This window comes from Carassius gibelio, chromosome B9, assembly GCF_023724105.1.
Source record: "Carassius gibelio isolate Cgi1373 ecotype wild population from Czech Republic chromosome B9, carGib1.2-hapl.c, whole genome shotgun sequence".
NCBI lineage: Eukaryota > Metazoa > Chordata > Actinopteri > Cypriniformes > Cyprinidae > Carassius > Carassius gibelio.
In genome coordinates, this window is record NC_068404.1 from 21,357,792 (window position 1) to 21,372,977 (window position 15,186).

At 36.8% G+C, this 15,186-nt stretch overlaps 1 long non-coding RNA gene across 2 annotated transcripts; it reads right to left on the minus strand.

Moving 5' to 3' along the window:
* Positions 1 to 1,215: 1,215 nt before the first annotated feature.
* LOC127965005 (uncharacterized) lies at positions 1,216 to 9,504 on the minus strand. Of its 2 annotated transcripts, none has more exons than XR_008155235.1 (7): positions 9,359 to 9,504; positions 8,979 to 9,202; positions 8,797 to 8,864; positions 8,078 to 8,152; positions 7,623 to 7,761; positions 7,429 to 7,523; positions 1,216 to 1,499 (listed from the first exon to the last, which is right to left on the minus strand). It is a non-coding gene; the product is annotated as an uncharacterized LOC127965005 (long non-coding RNA). The 2 variants fall into 2 exon arrangements; XR_008155234.1 differs by having other exon boundaries at positions 7,602 to 7,761.
* Positions 9,505 to 15,186: the final 5,682 nt, after the last annotated feature.

Here is a 15,186-nt window from a genome sequence, read left to right on the forward strand (position 1 = left end):
ATTCTGATGCGATAATCCAAAATGCGCATAAAAGCAAGGTAATGGAAACCCAGCTATTGTGAAGCAAAAAATAGACTAATTATCGTCACATTTTATATTGCATAAATGCAAGTAACCCATCGGTGGGGTAAAGGAGAGGTTGGATGTTTGTTTGTTTTAAACAGGGTAGCATTTGGCTCTAATCATGTAAGAGGGGTGTCAGATATTAAATATTTAACAGCTCTTGGGCCATTTGTGCTAGGTGTTTGACTGTGGTGAACCGCCACTCTGAGCTCCTGCCGCTGTGAGTCAGTCAGGGCTCTGCCCACAACCTCAGCTGCCACACGACACTCACCACCCCGACCCTTAGGGAGTAAGCATTAAGAGTGCAGAATGAGAAGATTATGTTGACTAATTACAAATGCAGGGTCTTCTGACCCCAAAATGCCTTGCTTTGAAAAATCACTAGCTTGAGCCCTGTGTGTTCTGAATAAATGACTTACTTAAAAGATTTTCTGTGCACTAAACTGGGAAAGGAGAAAGTATTTTGCCATCATAAAAATGATAAACATCACCTTCAAAAGGAGAACAGGTACGGCTCAGAGTTACTGTGATATTGAAATGGTAAATTCCCCCAGCCAATGGCATATTAATCTTATCTTAACAACACATATTGTTAACGGTCCAACAAGATGTGTTGAAACATGCTTGTTACTAAGTGTTTGGTACGTTGTCCTGCTTAGTAACCAATACCCCACGTTCACCCTGATAGACACAAGCTACAGACTTGAAATGTCTTCAGAGATAAATTACAAACTTCTTACGCTGACTTAACGAGCCATGTTAAGGTTTGACTGATCTGATTGTGACTGATGTTGATTTGATCTTTCATGAGTACCTAAAGCCAATAAAATGCATATTTCATGTAATTCCTTTCAAGCCAACATCATTAATATTGTAAATGATGTGTTAAAGAAGCATGTTGACATTAAACTGAATGACATATTAGACATATTAGAAAAACCATGAAAGGACTGCTTAAATGCTTAAATGAGAGAAGACAACACTAACATATCTTTGGTAACTCTCATATCTTTCAATATCTGTGTCCAACCAAATTAATTTAATTTTGGTAGAAATGCATACAGGTTGCATGACATTCCCTCATGTTTAAAAAAGGTTGACAACTACACAAGGTAAATAAAAATATTTATTCACCCCTGATATACGGTTTCAGACTTTTCAGAATTATAAAAGGAAGTAAAATACCAATGACAGTTCATATTACCAGCCGATTTCTGTTTAAATCACCACGTAATGTGAGAAAGTAATGGAAGTCTGGCATATAGACACAACAGCAGAATCACAAAATATGACATGACAGTAAAATTTCCCTCTCAGAAGAGAGATATATCAGCCTATGTGCAAGTCTCAGCCGTTGACTCCACATCTGATCTGCACTGGTTCTGGTTATGTTCTGATTATGTTCCAGTTAGAGTAAAAAAAGTTGTATAGAAAGTCTTTGGGGGGAAAAGAGAAAAAACTCAATGTTTATTGTCAATTGAGCAAGTTAAACAGCCAAGAGCATTCCAGCATTTAAAAAAGCAACATCACAATTGTGGTGTCTACAAATGGTTGAAACGTAGCCGAGGCTTTGAAGTTGTTTCCTGCTCTCAGGCAGTTCCCGTTCTTAAAGGCAATTGGGGTTTCAATCCAACAGGTCCAAGTTCTTGCTCCCCCTTCACCCCTTCCAAATTTCTTATTTTTCCCTCCTCAATTTACTGTAAAGTACTTCACAATCTCCCTAAACAAGAGCAAAACCACCATCCATTGAACCAATTTGATAAATCGCAGAGATTTATAGGAATTGGCTTTCAAAAATGTAAGCCACCGGCAACCTCGCAGTCCAGTTACAGGAAACAACATGAAAGCATTTTAAGATGTTTGAGCCAATTGCAGAATGCAGAGCGTAAACCATCTGGTATATTCGACTATATTCTATAAACATCTGAAACCTGCATCTAGCCACATACTCATTAAGATGTCATAGCAAAGTGGCATGTTTACGAGGTAATTTTCTGTTCGTTTACATGTTTAATAAAACTTTGATGGCTGATTTCGGGCTGAGAACAGCTGCGGAGCAATTTCTGACTTCTTGATCAGCGAAAACTATTTTATGAATACCAGTTATCAAAACAGTTATTAAAAATATCTGACGTGGGAATGTAAATTCTGCAAAACAGAGACAGAATGTGCCGGAATATGATGATGATTAAAGGATTTAATGTTAAACGAAGTAGTAGGGACCATGATTACATGGTAAACAGTTTGTGGTAGTCTTTAATGGTTTGCAAAACAAGCAAGTTGAACTTTATAGTTCATTGTCACAGGGTGTAACAAGAGGAAGGACAGAACAGCACATACTGTTCCTACAGTCGGTATTACAATCACTGTTAAAACAACAAAGCATATTTAATGGGCAGATAAATAACTTTTCAATTAACCAACTAGTGATTTGTAGCTAATTAACTTGCTGTAAAGCACTTATCATGCAGTTTTCACTTTTTAAGTGCTGTTTGAGTTACAGTTATTAACACTGATTTCATGTATTGATTTTATTAAAATGGGAGCGGCTGTTGGGCTTGATGTGGCCATTACGGAATTATGTGCATGTGTCACGAAACCCAATGAAACAACATGAAATTATTCTCACAATACGCATGTAATTAAGGAACTTCAGAGGCCGTTCTGGATTTTTCATTTCCTTTTGATACTCCTTTACCTTCTTAAAGGTAAAGTATTTTACATTAAGTTTTGTGCAATTATTATACAATTAAAAAAAAATTGCATAATAAAGTTGGTGAAGAAGTTTTGGGCTGGTAAGACGTTTTGTAAGTCTCCAATGCTCACCATGGCTGCATTTATTTGATTAAAAATACATTAAAACTAGTCACGTGAAACATTATTATTAATTTTTTTTAAAAACTTATATTTTAATATATTTTACAATGTAATTTATTCCTGTGATGACAAAGCTGAATTTTCAATTGTCCAGTCTTCAGTGTCACAGAGTGCCTCAGATATCAAATATTCTGATTTGGTGCTCAAGAAACTTTCTTATTAATGAATGTATTCATAATAATATTGTAAATTAATTAATTTCTTATTAACTTTCTTAAAATTTCTTATTTTTATTACTTATTTTTTTATTCTTATTATTATCCTTAATATTAGTTCTTTAATAATCAGTTCTTTCTTCTTATTATTAATGTTTAAAGCAGTTGTGCTGCTTCTGATAGAAACTGTAATGCATTTCTCCAAGACTCTTTGATCATTACAAAGTTCAATTAATTTATGAATTTCTTCTTCTATATTATATATATATATATATAGTACTACTACAGCAGGTGCGTCACTGAGCAAATCTAGGATTAGTATAAGCACAAACAGGTTAAATGAAATGCTACAGTCAGGCCAAAAATCAACCAAATGTACATGGAACAAAACATGCAGAACACAATAATGCCTTCTTTGCGAAAGGCCCTCATGTCCACATTTACATTCAGATTTATTGATTTAGCAGATGCTTTTAACTTACAAACGAGGAATAACACAAGCAATTTGTCATTGGAGCCAAAAATATATGTAGTAGACTATGCTGCTACATCAAACATACCAACAAACTCAATTGAAAAAATTTCTGATGTTGGCCAGTGATATACTTGTGTCCTGTTATATTAAAACTAACAATACATTTACCTCTATATATGTAAATTAATTCATTATCATAACATGCATTTACGTAAATCAAAATTTTATCGATTGACAGTTATAATTAAAATACACTAAAGCTTCATGTGCCACCTTAAACGATGCAAGAAGCATCAATGAAAGCTTAATGGCAGCTGCTAAGACTGATAAGAGCAGAGAGAGAAAAGGAGGGAAGCAGAGAGACTGTGACGGGTGAGGTGGGGCCGGGCTGGCGTACAAGGGCCCCAGCTGCCCGGGTGTCAGGGTTAGTGGGACTTGGAAGCAGAGAGATAATCAGCTTTATTAGTGCTGCTAAAACCAATTTAAGAGCAGACTCGGGGGATCAGACGGGCCAGCTGTCCACGCCGCCCCCCCTCACTTCTCTTAACCACCCCATTTCAGTTCATTCAAAACACAACCCAAAACAACAGGTATTTTAATTCAATTAGCAAGCATCCGTTTGGCCTTCTATTAAAAGGTAATGTGACAATAATTATGCAAGAACCATTTCGGAAACAATTAATGCACACCTGTTGTTACAAAAATATCTCACCAATTATCAAATAAGTAAATAAATGCTAGCGGTTTCACAAGCAAATATTATAGAACAATATAAATTTATAGATTTAGCATTGCCTGTGTGTAGATTGGCTTGAAGTACCGAGAATGTTCACACGATATAAAAAAGCACCCAGAATGCGCGCACAATATATAAATGCAACGCATACATAATCAATAGTGAGTGTGATGACATCACAGAATTTCCTTGAGTGGCGTCTGCCTTGTAATTACACAGTGGAAAGGAAACTACGAGAGGAAGGCGGAGGGGGGTGAACTCAGAATGAGGCCACAGTATACTTAGAAAGAGAGGCTGAATTTCCGAGAGCCTTGTGATGAGGTGGCCCAGACAGGCAACTTTAAAAAGTCTCACCTAAAACCACTTTCCAGTCGGCGAAAGAGAGAGAGATAAGTCTACGGCATCTCACTCTCAGTCACAACATTCTGACTGGGAATGAGAGCACTGTCTGCCTGCAAGTGCAAGCGAGGTGATTACTAGGTTATATAAAAAAGCTTGCAAAAATTAACTGTAGTTAAATACATAGAGGTAGCAAGTGGGGTCAGACAACGGTGAGGGGATGGAAGAGTGAATGATGCACAGACAGATTAGATAATGTGCACATAACCTGTCACAGCTCTCTAGATGCAGATCGACACACTGACACATTCACCCCATCACTTAAGGTGGGATAAGGTGAATGTGTCAGTGTGCTGATCGTTCGCCTTTAATCCTGCCAGTATACAGTGATCCCCAAAATCACTTAGTACACTTAGTTAGACACACAAAAAAGTCGCTAGTTGTCATATGATAAAATAATAAATATACTGTTTAAATGAAGACAAAGAAAACAAAAAAATAACTACTTTATTCAAAAATGTATTCTCTTCCGTGTCAGTCTTCCCCACGTGTTCACGAGTTACTTGTGCGTCGTGGTTCTCTCCTGAACGTGTGTCGAAGACTGACACAAAAGAAAAGAAATTGTTGAAAAAGGTCATTATTTTTGTTTGCAAAACTACTTTGTTTGGTGTGTAAAAATGTAAAAGCCATGTGTAATAGCCTGCACATCCACTTTTAGCTGCAATAACTTGAAGTAATCAATTTCTGTCATTTAATGCATCTCACATCGTTCTGATTTGAGAACGAGTCAATCTTTCGTTTATTATCTAGCTCGGCGTTCATTTTCAGTTTTCTCTTCACAGCAGTTCAGTCAATGTACTGTTTGAGTAAATGAATTACTCCGGGATATTGGTTTGTTTGAACTCAGAGGGAGTGTTAGTCACATTAAAAAAGTTAACAGCTTAAGTCATTTGTGGATTAATGCGTATTAGAGATGCGAACCATTTAAAACGATTCAGTTCGATTTGGTGAACTGGTTCAAAAAGATTCGGTTACATTGAATGATTCGTTCGCGAACCGCATATCACAAACTGCTTTGTTTTGAACTCTCTCTCACAACAGACACGGAAGAAAAGACAATGCTGAATAAAGTCGTAGTTTTTGCTATTTTTAGACCAAAATGTATTTTCTATGGTTCAAAAAAAATCTAACTGACCCTCTGATGTCACATGGACTACTTTGATTATGTTTTTCTTACCTTTCTGGACATGGACAGTATACCGTACACACAGCTTCAATGGAGGGACTGAGAGCTCTCGGACTAAATCTAAAATATCTTAAACTGTGTTCCAAAGATAAACGGACGTATCATGGGTTTGGAACGACATGAGAGTGAGTTATTAATGACATAATTTTGATTTTTGGGTGAACTATCCCTTTAATATTGTTTGGAAATGGCCGTGATACTCTTCGCAGACTGACGGCAGTAACAATTGCTTCTCTAAGATTGTTTGGATATTTGTATCCAATCTAATACAATTATTTCTTATGATTTTTTTTTCTTTAGGGAAAAACTAAATATTCTGTAATATTTCAGAATTCTGAAAATCAGAAAATTAGGGAAAAAAAGAAAAAGAAAAAAAATATTACATTCTCACAAATTGACTCAAAAAATGGATTACAATAAATAGAAAACTGTCTGAGAACAATATGCGCTTTACAGGTTTCACGAGGGGAATGTCCTCATTAATCGACTGTCCCTTTTTTCTCAAGCCAAACAGTTTAATAAACAGGATGCAGATATGGATGACGCAGCAGAACACACTAAGCATGTCGCGTGGCACCTTTCCCTGGATCCAACGGTCCACGTGGAAACTAAAACCCTTGGCTTTATCAATACTTGTTTGGGTGACCTAATGTAGCACATCCTGATTTTTGACACCCTAAGCTCCTGTCTACCTGCATAGTGTGTCACCCTGCACGTATGTGTGTGTGTGTAAGCATACACAGAGGGAAAACACCGCTCCCTCAAGCCTGCTTGAGCCAAATCCAACTTAATCCGCTGTTTAACAGTTGTTTAAATAACGTCTATTAACATTAACTGGGCTGCTGAATGGGGGGCATTTACCTCTTGCAAAAACAGACAGCGGGGCCTCGTGGGGCACCTAGAGCAGCATTTAATTTGAACAAAAAAGCAGTCATTCTCCATGCTTGTTTATCCTTTTTGATTCTGATCAGATGAGGACAGGCGATCAAACGTGTCAACACATAATGCCATCAAAATTCATGCCACAATATAAATCTGTGTGCATAATATTTTATATGTTAGCAGATTGTTCATCTGTAAGAGAGCTGAATGTGTCCTTCTGTTCCAATAGCTGCTTTCAGAGGTAATGTGGCAGCAGGTCTGACAGCAGTGGGTTAGAGGTGTGGCACATTAACTCATAAGAGGGCAAACACGGCTAAAAAAGGCTGGCTTTCTAACAGGGCTTCAGGGGATAGAGTGATTTACTATGTCTCTGCTGCATTATAAACCCCTCTCTGCTTTAATGAGCTCTTGACAAGCAGCATGTTTGCACAGCGTTTTCTTTTATTTTGGGAGCATGACTTTCTGATTGCTGAAAACATTAGGCGAGTATTCATTCTCGTGCCTGAACGCAACCCTTTCAATGCTGCACACGTTACGAGGAGCCTATTTACAGCTCAGCCACGCTTGTATAAGACAATACTTTAGTCCTGATGACTGTATAGTAAACAGTAGAATTACACAGTAATGTTGCATAGTAGACGTAACAGTTTCTTACCGTGTCATTTTAAGGTGAATCAAAAAAGGTCTCGCTTCCAACACCTCATCCATAGTGCAACATCCATGATGATGATTTTCATTCCCTAATAACAGCTAGATACAAATGCATATATCTTATGAAACAGATCTGTTTCTCTGTGACTCTACCGCAATTTGATTCAAATAACATACTGGTGTGGGCTGGATATGTACCAAGAGCCAAGGACTTTGGGAGTCTGGGACAAGAACAAACAGGGCAGATGGCATTTGGTACAATTACATGGATGTCATCCAGGTCTGCTCAGAAGGTCAAATCCTTGGGTCTGGATCTTTCAGTCACTGTACAGAGATACTGTAAGGCCACAACACTTGATTATATAATTGTATTTGGATGCTATGGTGGACAATCCTCACACCCCTACGGAAAACATATCAAATGAAATGGAAACATAAAATCGAGCAAGTAAATATTTACAACTGGTAAAAGCTCAGCCAAAATAGCATGCGCCACAATATTTGTCTCACACCACCTCTGCTGCCAGAGGTCATCCCAGCATAATCACGTTTCTCGACTTAACACCTACGCACCCTAAAGCAGGGTGTGACACCCACGTAAGTGTGTCACCCACATGCCGAACCAAAACAAAGCAGACTGAGCTGTAGCTTACCTGAGGTAACCAGACACCTCCTTAAAGGAGAAGAGTTAGCCTCAAAGTATTCGCCAATTGGAAGAGCATTTAAGCCTGACAAACAGTAAACAAGGGCATCAGCATGTAACTGACTGATTGCATCTTAGAGACTGGTTGTAGATTGATATTTAGAGAGACTATGTATTAGATTTATGAACTGCAGTGCAAGCAAAATAACTATTTTGTGCTAAAAATGGACAGCACTCAAGAAAGGCGAATTGTTTATGCAAATTCACATACATATATACAGAGTGTCAATATATCAATGATATACTATAAACTACATAAAAAGAAATGCTTGTTATGTCGGTGTGGATACCCTTGTAAAGAAAAAAAAAAGAAAGAAAGAGAAAGAAAGAAATTTAAAAAGTCAATGTGCAAATAACGGGGTGAAATATTTTTTAAAAGTTTTAAAACTTAAAATAATTGTCGGCTATAAAAGATATCACATATCTGGTTAACAAACTTTGGAAAAAGGCAACATAATACTGTGGGGCACAAGTAATCCATTCACAATTTTACTAAAGGTTCATTAAATCCACAATCAGCAAACAGGCAGACTGAATGAATCGGTTTTGTGCAGGATCAGTGCCCACTGCCAGTGGAGTAATTGTCTGTTGAATTGTAAAACAAAAATTATTTTGCTGCAGGCATTCCTGTGTCAGACTTCCCAGAACTCAATGAAAGCACCACCCCACCTTTTCCAGTATCTCTTGCTACTCTTGGTAAATAAACACCATCCGGATGCTCAGGAAGGAGGAAGAGTCTTTGGAAGAAAACAAAAGACAGTAGGTTAATGGTTTAATAATGTGTGCATGCCCTAAAACAAATGAATTTTAAACAATAAAAAGTGGTCTTTCATATTTGTAAGTTATAATACAATCAAGAAATTCCTGAAAGCATTTGGATATTACTCCTCCCTCGTGGGTGGGTGGCTGATCTGATGGAGTAGATATGTTTATTGTTTGCTGGCTAAGCACACATCCAGTGCACCTTTTTTTTATAGAAGGGGAGGAAAATGACTTCAAGACAAGCCAAGAATGTGTTATCCTGATTCCTGAAGAAACTCAAGAATGTTCTAGTCACTTAGGCCTCCAAGCTCTTCTGCCAATAAACACAAGAGAAGTATAGACAATAATGTACACCTTATTGACTCACTATTTGTATATGCAAGCAATACTTAAGGAATCTAATGCACACTAATATGGCATTAATATGAGGCAATCACAAGTATGACAAATGTAGTTGGTTAGAGCTCACCTACAAGTTACACATCTCTATGATTGTTAGCAACACAGAGAACTAGAAACATCATTAAAAATATATATTTTAAAAACAGAAATATATACTGAAATACGGAAAGCACAATCCACAGCAAAGGCAGCAGCTACATGAATAAATTCCACAGCTAATAGATAGCAGGTGAGGAAGAGATGCAACAATGTCAACACCGCAATCAGAACCAACCACTGGCAGATCTCCAAAACTCCAATTGACAAGTTAAGGTTTAATGGAAATGCCCTAAACAAGCTAGATAAAGACTAATGACCAGCACTATAAAGTTAATTTGCAAATGAATGTTTCATTAAAGAGAAATATTAACTAATTATGCAACTTAGTGGCAACATTTTATGAAAGGTAATGTTGAGATAGTTAGTACTTATGTGTTCCATTTTTCTATCAGCTGACGTGCTCTCTTCCAGTATTGTAGATCTTTAAGTCAATATGGAATCAATCCTATGTCGTTTTTTAAAAGAATAGTTCACCCGAGAAATAGATAATTACTGAAAACGTGCTCACCTTCAGTCCATTCAAATGGTTTCTTAATCGAAACATTGCATTACAACAATTAGCATTGTAGCATCACTTGCTTACCAGTGGATCATTTACATTGAATGGGTGCCATCAGAATGAGAGTTCAAACAACGATCACAATAATCCACACGACTCCAGTCCATCAATGAATGTCTTGTGAAACCAAAAGCTGACTGATTGAAATAAATGATTTATTAAGACCATTACAAAGAACCAAATATTTGAGTCTATCCATAATATTGCTTTCTCCACTAAAAAAGCGGTCTTGCCTGAATCAGGAGAGAACTATGCACAGATCAAGCACTGTTTATACTGTAAGTGAAAACATACCAATATAGTTCTAAATAAATATGTTGCTGGATGGCGCCCATTCTAAAGGGACCACATTTTCCCAAATCTGTTCTGATGAAGAAACAAATTCATCTACATCTTTTCAGCAATTAAAAAAAAATTGACTCTGTTGGTTAATCCTGACTAGTAGCAAAAACTAGTCTGGCTCAACTACGCATAATGCTGCCTTTCTGGAAACATAATAGTGAGAGGTTATAGAAATACTACCAAATGATGATTAAAAAAAAAAAAAAAAAATTAGCAATGGGATAATCTTCAGGCTATACGTTCTTGTCAAAAAGTCTCCAAAAAAGTTAATGCTCAACAATCAACTGCAAACAGAAAATTAGCTGACTGTGATTTATCAGAATATCAAAGCTGCCCTTTCCCAAGCAGAGAAAATTCATGAAGATCACTGGTTCACTTGTCAAATTCACTTGCTTCACTGCAACTACTTTATTTTAAAAAAAATAAACATTTTCTTTGTTCACATATCCAGAGTGTGTCAGGACCAATGTTGGTGCCTATTTAAAAATAAGAAATGTGTGTTTATTTTTATGTTTAAGCAGCAGTTTGCTCGCTAGAAGTAGTAAGGTAATTTTCTTTATCATACACATACATTTAATTGAATTTGCCACCCATGAGATAAGCAAAATGGAAATCCAGTTTTGCTCTAAAATGCAACAAAAACAAAACAAAACAAAAACTGCAATAATAGGGATAACTCTGCAGCCATGCCCACTTGACCTATTGTTCTATAAATGTAATCTGCTTGTGTGTTCTGATAGGACAACATGGTGTTCACTGTGTTTTTATTTAATCCTTTTTTGACTGTCTGGAACATTTCCTTCCCAACAAATCTAACTTACTAACCAATCGAGCAAAGCCCAGGCCTTTTAAAAGTAAAAAAAAAAAAAAAAAATGGAAAAATGCAAAACCCTTAAGTGACCAGGAGAGCATAAATAGGAAAAAACAGCTTTCTCCCTTGATTAAAGTTTCTAGCATCCACTTTTTTGCCCTAGCAGATCACAGGTCATTGTCTAGCTGATGTTACATGACCTCAGTGGGGGTTTTTGTTTCCTGGAATAAGCCTGTGCTTCTGAAATGGGGGCGGATGGAGTAAGTGTCCTGTCCCTGTGATGTTAGTTTGTGCTGCCAAGGCTGCGGTGCTCATACAGAGTCTAGACTCTGGTACTGTTTTAATGAGATTTGCTGTGATTAAGGTAGTCCTCATAATACAGGCAGAAAACTGACCAACCTTAGCTGCCAAAACAACTTTAATCACTTTTTTTCTTCCGAACATACAGTTATACAAGTATGCAGACAAATAAAATGTAGTTTGGCGAGCTACACAATATGACACACTGCCATTTGAAAATGAAGGCATCAGAACTTTCACCACATTTGAATGTAAGGAGGTAATTCAAGGCTACGGGCCCAGGTGGACAGCAGTGGTTTGAGGTGTTATGTGACATGCAGCAATGAGAGGAATGACTGCAGCTGGTGGGGGGCTTTAAGACAAGCAAGAGGCCCCAGGACATTCTCAGATGGACTGTCCAGTGTACAGCCCATGTTTATGACAGGTATGCTAAAATACCCAGAATTGTAGGAACAAACCTACAGACTTCACAGTGTTCAGATTGCATCACAGACTTATGAATATGATCATTATGAGTAGCATGACATTTTCTTACAAAGGTAAATTCAGATTCTAAACTGCAGTAAGGTGTAGTTTTAGGTTGTATTCACACTTGCTTTGATCGATTGATCTGAATCAGATTTTGAAATCGAACTATGCTGGGTCATTTTCACGATGCACTTTTTTGGTCAGTGGATGGATTGCATTAATACAAGAAAAAAATTTAAATAAAGAAAAATAAATCATTTTAAATATAAGCTATAACTGAAATAAGGCATCACAACATTATAAAGAGCATTATGAAAAATAATATTAGAGATTTGCAGAAGATTATATCAATATAATACATTAAGATAAACTCTGAATTAGCATGAAATGTAAACAAATTTAACCTCATTGACAAAAGGGGTATATATGAAAAAAAAAAAAAATCACACACACACATATACATTATATATATATATATATATATATATATATATATATATATATATATATATATATATATATATATATATATATATATATATATATACACAGTGCATCACTGTTGCGATCACATGAAACAATTTCAAATGGATATTTCAATTTGACAGCTTAGCCAAAATGGCACTTTTTAGGAAATTCACAAGAGAGAATCCTTTTGAAATGTCCACTAACGCAGCAGCTGACCTCTACAAAAAAGCAACGGTGAGTGAGCAATGCAGGTAGAGTTCACCACAAAACATCCAGAGATCAGGTTGCTCAGTGATCTAGCCCTGTGAGCACTGTAGCGTGCAGTGTAAGTTGTTCAGATAGCAGAGGATCATGGTTTTCTGGTGAGCCACGGGCAACATCGCAAGCCAGAGACACTTTCTTCTGTCTGATCCAAGCAGCTAAGGATGCTGCATTCCTGATGCATTCCACAGGTAGTACAGAATCTGTTTGTTGCAAATAAAAAAGCAAATTCAGCACTTAACTACTCGCAGAGTAGAAGGGTTTTTTCTCTATATGGTGTGAAAACAGTAGGAAAATCTGCAATATATTATTACTATATCATTCATAACAGTCTGTAGAGAACAGTTCCCTGCACATTAACATAAATGCAAAAGGACTGTGATGTCTATTGGAGAAATGCCAGTTCAGTTTGAGAAGTCACACACCAACCTACGTTGAAGACAGATGAAATGGCGTGGCGGGAAAAGAAATGTTGATTATGGAAAACAGGTATGATAACCTGATGAGAAAAGATGAGATGAGAAAAGATCTTAAAAGAGAATGAAGTAGGTGGGATGTTGTACACAGAGTTGCTGGACTGTGAGAAAATCCGGCAAAGCTACATCCCTGATAATCTTTGTGAGTGGGCAGATCGGCATGGAAATACGAAGATAATGTCAAAAGCAAACAGTCCGAACCAAGATCTTATCAGACGGTTGTCTTCACATCATGCACCTTAACTCAAAAAGAGCTACAAAATCTTTGCAGAGTAAATCATCTTTTTTTTTTTTTATCAAATTAAACATCTAAGTCTTTTTTATATATTTCCTTAAATGTCCATCAAATGGCCACAAAACCACAAAGTTAACTTGAGAAGTTCAATACAATAGGATGAAGTGCTCATTTACAAAAAGAGAAGAAAAAAAAACTATCAATGAAAACTTTGCATTCATTTTTACCCTCCATTCTAAACTCTCAAATGGCCAAAATGAGTCTTCATTTCAAGAGCTCTGAAATTTCATCAAGCCTACCTGGCCAAAGAACAATCGCCCTTACCCTTCAGCAAAAGGACATCAAAGAAGCCACAAAGCATGTGTGCAAAGGCAAATAGTGAAGAGTTAATTCATTCCTCTAACAGTGAAGCAATGGAAGGGTTACAAAAGCACAACAGGGCAACCTAACAACCTCTGACCTCCTCTTCCTGCGGCGCTCCCAGGAGGAATCAAGTAACTCTGATGAAGCTCATATGATCTCAAAGTGATCCACACACCATTGTAGCTTAACCTTAGCTTGGGGGACTTGGTTAAGTGATCTCAATTCGTCATATGCAAAACAAAGGTCTTGAACATCCAAGAAGCTTCGACTAAAACTGTAGAAAAATGCATTGAATATATTGCCTTTACAACACAGATACGCTTTATCGTTATCAGGCGTATCCTTTTCTGGGTGGCATAATGCAGAAGCATGAGCGTGTCATCAAGGGTTTGCAGAGAAACCTCCTAGGTGACTGGCCAGCAAGAGGATTTCCTCTCATACGCGCACGATACATATCTCAAACCAAACTCATATCTAGATGTGGACTCGCCCGAGGATCTTACAACTCTCCCTGCAGTTTGGGGCTGAAAGGGAGAAGATAGCATTCAAAGCACCATGCCCAGAGAGTGACGCACGAACCTTCAGCATTTATCAGCACATCAGGCACATTCCTGTCAGTTCACGTTTTTTTTGACAGTACCACCAACACCGAGAAGTGAACCATGAGCATCACGATTCATCCAGCTTTAGACAAATGCAACAGAGAAACAATGTAGAGTTACACCTAGATATCAGATGCCAAGAAAAGACATGATTGAAGACGTAGAAAGAAAGATCTGCGGTAAATCTTTATTACGTCAAGCATTGCAACTCAATAACAAAGGCATTGTGGGGATGACTCTGGAAAACCCTTTTTTTTTTTCTTCTCCAGATTAGGGATACGTGCTTTATAGGTACTAAATATGAGATTTACAAAAATTAAAAGCAATATGTTTTTATTAATATATAATTAGATATTATATCTATCTATATTACTTATATTTTAGAAACTAGCAGATTTATACCAATCACAATAAAATATATTAATTCCAAGGACATGTATTTGAATAATACATTTTAATATATAATTTAGAATAAAAATGTCATTCATTTTAGTTTATTTTGTCAAATACTACAGAATTTGAATATTGGTCAGTGTGTGAAAATGATCAACTTATCAGAACTGGCTATAATTATTAAAATCAGCATATATGTATCTATTTTTTGGAAAGTCCAAAGTTTAGAAATGTTCTGGAAGGTTTTTAGCTCATTGTTACTAGGTGAAATTGCGTAAAGAACTTGATTATAACCAGATTTGAGTGATAAAACAATGGGATATTTCCTTGAATAGATCATACCAAAGGCTATTTCTGTGCTATCTTCTATACACAGCTGCTCAAACCACCTGTTAACAACCACAGTATCACTGGAATGTCACAGGAAAAAGCTGTTTGTGCTAAAAAAGTAAGGGCTTGGTCTTCCTCTCCTTGTAAAACGAAGTATAGGATACACCAGCACAAGGGACATGGCACAA